Source organism: Lichenostomus cassidix, unplaced genomic scaffold (genome assembly GCF_008360975.1).
Source record: "Lichenostomus cassidix isolate B80296 unplaced genomic scaffold, HeHo_3.0 HiC_scaffold_43, whole genome shotgun sequence".
Lineage (NCBI taxonomy): Eukaryota > Metazoa > Chordata > Aves > Passeriformes > Meliphagidae > Lichenostomus > Lichenostomus cassidix.
In genome coordinates this window covers 175,770-181,587 of record NW_028147635.1, presented here as the reverse complement: position 1 = coordinate 181,587, position 5,818 = coordinate 175,770, and the positions used below count along the sequence as shown (strand labels likewise).

The 5,818-nt window shown below is 50.1% G+C and overlaps 2 long non-coding RNA genes across 5 annotated transcripts; both read left to right on the top strand.

Annotated features, from left to right (window-relative positions):
- The first annotated feature begins 334 nt into the window (after nucleotides 1-334).
- Nucleotides 335-3,269, top strand: LOC146421057 (uncharacterized). The gene is made up of 3 exons (XR_014848780.1): nucleotides 335-534; nucleotides 1,536-1,656; nucleotides 3,212-3,269. It is a non-coding gene; the product is annotated as an uncharacterized LOC146421057 (long non-coding RNA).
- Nucleotides 3,270-3,287: 18 nt separating this feature from the next.
- On the top strand, nucleotides 3,288-4,812 carry LOC146421056 (uncharacterized). Of its 4 annotated transcripts, none has more exons than XR_014848765.1 (3): nucleotides 3,288-3,804; nucleotides 4,107-4,223; nucleotides 4,557-4,812. It is a non-coding gene; the product is annotated as an uncharacterized LOC146421056 (long non-coding RNA). The 4 variants fall into 4 exon arrangements; XR_014848763.1 differs by having other exon boundaries at nucleotides 3,289-3,804; nucleotides 4,562-4,812; XR_014848762.1 differs by having other exon boundaries at nucleotides 3,399-3,804; nucleotides 4,618-4,812.
- Nucleotides 4,813-5,818: the final 1,006 nt, after the last annotated feature.

The window sequence follows — 5,818 nt, the reverse complement described above, 5'->3', positions numbered from 1 at the left end:
AGGGCTCGGTCGTGCTCAGGCCCTGCTGGAGGGAGCCTCGTGTCCCTTTGGAGCTGAGGGGAAAACCCCTGGCAGTTGGGGTTCTGGCAGCTGCCTCCTGTCCAGCGGGACAGTTTTCCCAGATGGTTGAACAAATAGGGGAGAGCTAAATAGACCCACAGAACGTGTTTGGTTGCTTTACTTTTCCTCCCTGCTTAGGAGGATCTGAGCTTTTCTCTTTCCTGATGGAAGTACAGTCGCTGCCAAAGGAAACATAGCCGAGGAGCAGTACTCCTCGGGAAGACCCAGTCTTCCCTTCGCTTCCTTTCTTCCTTCCCCTTCTCCATCTGCACAGCTGCCTCGTGGCAGCATCTCAGTGCTGCCTCGCCTGAGAGTTCCGAGCTGCCTCCAGGCCCTTCCAGGACAAGTCCAGCAGCAACAGCCTGCAGCTCCCCATGGCATGGATGTGAGGAAGAGGAATTACCGATATGGCATCCTGACGTGGTTCTTCAGAAACTGAGGGAGATCAGGAGATCCGTGTCTGAAAGGAATCAGGTAACTCCACTGGATGTCACCGAAAGGAGCTGGACTGAGAGCTTTGAATGTTGTTGCATGGCTGACAAGGAGAGGTTTCTTGAATTGAATTTATTTAACTAACATTTAGTTATTTAATTATTCTTGGTGAAGGAAAATTTCTAAAAGAAGAGGCAATGAAAAAGTCACCCCCATTTAGTGAAGATGTAGGGTGTGAGCCTGTGTTTACCACGTTTGTGTGCTCCTTTTCCTGGGAAGAATCCCTAGTGCAAGGGCATCATCCATGGTGATGCTTTGTAGGTTCTAAGATATCTTGTTTGATGTAAAATAATAGAAATTTTTTGAGAATTGCCAGTGGAGGCAAAGTCTCCCGAGCAGGGACAGGCATGTGAGAGGAGCCTGTGTTACAGCACCAGCTGTGGGCTGTGCCTCCTTTTGGCTGGAAGGCCAAGGCAGAGCCAGGGCTGGGCTGCAGCTGCTGCTGCTGTGTGAGCCCTGCCGTGCGTGTAGGCGCTGCCAGAGCCGTGTGAGGGGATGTGCTGCAGCTGCAGCTTTCTTGTGCTCTCAGCAGCCTCCAGTCAAGGTTCTGTCTGGAAAATCCTCAGCTGGGCAAACTGGCCAGTCTTGCTCTCTGGGTTCCGGAGCTCAGGCACCTTCCTCTTGGGCATCTCTGTGCCAAGAGATGTGTGTTCCTATCCAGTGGCGGCAAAGCTGCAGCCTGGATGAGGCTGTTGTGCTCAGGGCAGTTGGAGGGAGGAGCACATCCCTGTGCCAGGAGCTGGCAGGACTCGTTCCTTAGTGCCCACATCATGTGTTCAGTGTGGCCCCCACGTTCAACCGGGCCAGTTTTGGCAGCTTTTGGATGTGTTTGAGAAGTCAATCTTCTCTACTGTTGAAGGCATTTGGGAGCCAGACTTCCTTGGTGACAACAAGGGATGAAGTGTGTGAGCCATGGAGTTGTTGAACCAGGTGCTTTGTGTCATTGGCAAGAACAGTTTATTTCTTTCTCTTTTTCCTTCAAGGAGAGCACTGGTGTCACCCCAGAGTATTCAGGAGGGGAGCCTGAGAACAAGGCTGCAGCCGAGGGAGCTTGGCCTGGCACCGTGAGCCGCGGGAACAGTTCCCTGGAGCCCGAGGAGCTTGGTAAGGAGAGAGCCCAGCTTGGTTTTGAGAGGTCTGAGATGGCTGCTGTGAGCCTGCCTCTGGCAGGAAGGGAGATCAGAAGAGTTGAGTTCTTGTCTGCAGGCTTGGTGCTTCCTGGTGCCTTGAGCTCAAGCAGGGCACTGGCACAGCCTCCCCGCTGCAGCCCTGCCCTGCACGCTTCTCTGGTGGCACTGACCCTGAGTCCTGGGCTGTGGCAAGAGAGCAGTGACTAAAGCTGACCTTCTGGCACTTGTGTCACCAAGCTGGGTGTCCCAATTTGGTTTTTAACTCAGCTGACAGCACCTTTCAGCTTCAGCCGTTTCAGTGAGGACTGAGTGCTCTCTGTCAGCACAGAGAAAGAACAAGGCTGAGCTTCTTTGTGTGAGCTGGGACCATGTGTGTTTCAAGCTCTCCTTGGTGCCTTTTGCACTGCAAGTGCTGAGACTTTTTTGGGATATTTCAGTACTTTGGAAAACTTGGAAGGATCCCTGTTCTTTAAAGTGTAGGCTTCAAATGCCCAAGTTAGAGTCTTCCTTTCAGGCCATATTTAGATATAGAAGTACAATTGCTGCTAAAGGGAAATGATAGAAGTACAATTGCTGCTAAAGGGTGTCTTGGTTTGAAAGACAGGTGTCTCCGAAAAGAGGTTGAATCCCTCCCTTAGAACAGAGAATGTGATTTTTCTTTTTTCCCTCCCTCTGAATTATTTAATTTTGTAAATCAAGGGCTGTCAGGCAAAAGTATGGGAAAAAAGGAATATCAGTTCTTTACTAGTATCTATAAACAAACAATAACAATAGCAACCACAACTAGAACCAGAAAACCAATAGCAGATGACTTGGGAGCTGCCAAGCCTCTTCCCGTGTGGTGTAATCACGGTCACAGCCAGCAGGGGCGCTGTTGAGCTCCCGGCCGGGCAGGGCAGGTGCGATGACTCCCGAGCGGCTGCAGGTGGCGCTGTGGCGCAGGGTCAGGTCAGCCTCAGGCAGCTGGATGATGGCGGACAGGCTGAAGAGCAGGCAGCCAGGCAGCTCGGAGTGGCAGAAAGCAGGGAGGCAGGATCAGGCACTGGCTCCCTCCCGGCTAGCAGCGAGGTAGCAAAGATTTTCTGTAGTCACAGCAGACGCCGCGGTCTCGTGCGGCAGAGGGCAGGGGCAGGCAGCAGAGGCAGCCGGACTCTCCCGGCAGCAGCTGCGGGAAAACGCAGCCTGGGGAAACGCGCCCTTCCCAGTGGGAAGAAAAGTTGAATCAAAGCTCACCCAGCCAGGAGAGAAGAGAAACAGGGCACAGTTGGATTTCCTCTGGTAGCAGCTGGAAAGCAAAGAGCCAGCAGCCTCTACCCTCAGCGTCCGAACCACGAGAGAGCGTTCCCAGGGCCGGCTCTTCCCTTACCATGCCCTGCCCAAAAACCTAGCTTTTGTCTTTTACAAAAGATCGCTCTAAACATCGGGCTATTTGTTGCTTAGTAACAGGAATGGGAAGAAATTCTCAACCCCCAACAAAGGGAAATATGCACAAGAGCCAATATTGACTTAGTGTTCACTTTGCTTCCCAGACACTCGTGTCCTATCCACGTCTCCAGAAGGGCTGCCCTGTGTGGGAAGAAGAGACAGAGACAGAATCTGTGAACATCAGGCAGGTGTAATGTCTCTGTCTGTAATAACAGCTATTGATGTATATAATTTCTATTTATATGTCTTCATAGTAGTAATTGTAGATCTGTATAGTTAAATTTTGATATCTATTTGTAGATGTATATAGTTTTGGTTTTATAAATGTAGTTACAGTTATAGAAGTGCATAGTTTCATTTATACATTTGTAGTTACAGTTTTCTATATATAGTTATAAATGGGCATAGTTTTATTTATGCACTGAGGTATGTGGAGGTTTAGGTACATAGATTGGTATTTGAATAAATATAGGCTGATTCTTAACCTCTTTTCCTTCTTTGCTTCCTCTCTCACCCCTTGCTTTTCCCCCTGTGCCCCCTCTGTCCCCTCTTCCCGTGCTGGGTCCGAGCTGGCAGCCGGGCCGGGCGGAGCAGCAGTTGGAGCCCCAGGTGTCCCTGCAGCGGTGGGAGCAGCTGGTGTCCCCCGAGGAGCTGCTGAAGGACGGTGAGACTGAGGGGCTGAGGGGGCTGAGGAGGGGTGACACTGAAGGGATGGAGACATTTAGGTTCTGGTGGGGATGAGGGGTGTAAGGGAGCTGAGGGGACAGGGAAGTGGTACAGTCTGAAGCAGGTGGGGGTGTAAGGGGACTGGGAGGGTCTAAAGGGACTGAGTGGGGTGAGAGGACTGTGGGGGTCTGAAGAGCCTGGGAGGCTGCAGGTTTGCTGAGGAAATGGCAGGGCTGAGGGGATGGAGGGAGCCAGCAGCGAGCACAGAGGGGTCCAGGACTGCTGCTCTGCCAGGCCATTCAGCCAATTCCAGAGCCTCCACTTTTGCCACAGCTGCCCTGAAGTCCTCGAGAAGATCCAGAGAGTGACCAGAGCCATCAGGGAGAAGCTGAAGGCCACCAGCAACAGCAGCAAACGGGGAGCTGCCGCTGCTGCCACCTGAGAGCCTGGGTGAGGCCACAGGGCCGGTGAGGCAGGCTGGGCTGAGGGTGGCGCGGGCTTTGGCCGTAGGCACTGCCCGTGCTGGGGCTGCTCAGCGCAGCTGCCCGGCTGGCCCAGGGGCTGTCTGTCCTTGGGCAAGGCAGCTGAGCTGTGCCGTGCCGTGCCGTGCCGTGCCGTGCCATGCCGTGCCGTGCCGTGCCGTGCCGTGCCCCCCAGGCTGCCAGGGGCTGCGGGACAGTCCCGCCGGGGCTGCGCTCACAGCAGCCTGGCCCGCTCGGCCTGCAGCTTTTTCTTTCTCACCCTGCTGGGGAGGCTCTGAGATTTTCTCTTCCCTGACACAAGTGCAGGTGCTGCCGAGGGAAATGTCCCGATATTGACTCAGTGTGTTCCCTTTGCTTCCCAGATGTCCCATCTGCTGTCCCTGTCCAGGAGGGCCGCGCTGCACGGGAGGAGGCGTCGGAAGAATTGCCTTTCAACATTCAATTTCTGGAATCCTGAATGTATATATAGATGTATAGAGTTATATATGTACATGGATATTTAGATAGGTAGATTGATACTTGTGTAGGTATATTTCCATTTGTATCTATTTATTTATATTTTTTATATAAATATAAATATATATATTTATTATATTTATATTAAAGTCGGTAATTACTTGTATTTTCATTATGTAAACAGTGGTATAGCTGTATAGTTACATTGGTGTAGGTGTAGGCATGTTGGTCTTTAGAATCATATTTTGCTATTTGTATGTTTGTATATAAGTTTGTTTTTTATATCTTTATCTACGTTTTTTATATCTAATATATAATTTTATTGTCTTTATATTGTTATGGTTTAAATGTATACAGCTGTATGTAAATATGTAGAGAGTTGTATTGTTTTATGATTACATTTATTTAGTTCCAGGTGTAGGGTTATTCAGATAGGTATTTTTTTTGGTAGTAGTAGTAATCAGACTGTATGGTTGTAACTATCTGTAATAAATTACTTTTTTTAAACTTAAAATTATATCTGTATATTAATTAGAACTGTGCTTGTAGAAATTTGTAATAAATTTAATTTTGTAACTTACGGCTACTGATTTTCGTGTATTTGTGTATCAAGTGCAAGTGTAACAACCTTTAACAGATTTAATTTTTAAACTGAAATAAGCGTTAGGTTGTGTTTTTTAAAGCAATGAGCAGATGTATACATGATGATGGTGGAGGATTTTGGCAGTGATTGAAGATGACTGCGTAAAGGGGCATGACTCCAGCCATGCCCAGCAGTGATGGGGCAAAGGCGTCCGGGTTGCCAGGGTCTTACTGAAACTTGGCAACCTCCACTTTCTCCTGCAGGAGGAGAAGGCACCTCTGGCACCTTGGGGCCACAGCTCAGGGTTACATCTGTGCAATTATGGCTCTGGATTTGAGGGGCGAGAATTTAGGCAACAAGTCAGCCCATGCCCCCACATCACTCGATGGCAACAGCAGCTGCAGAGGACAGCACGGGGCAGGCAGGCCTGCATCTTGCTAGCAGACAAGCTCTTGCCAAGGCCTCAGCAGCTCAGGGGGAAAAGCCACATCACTTTTGGCCATGAGCCATGCAGTGCTGCTCCT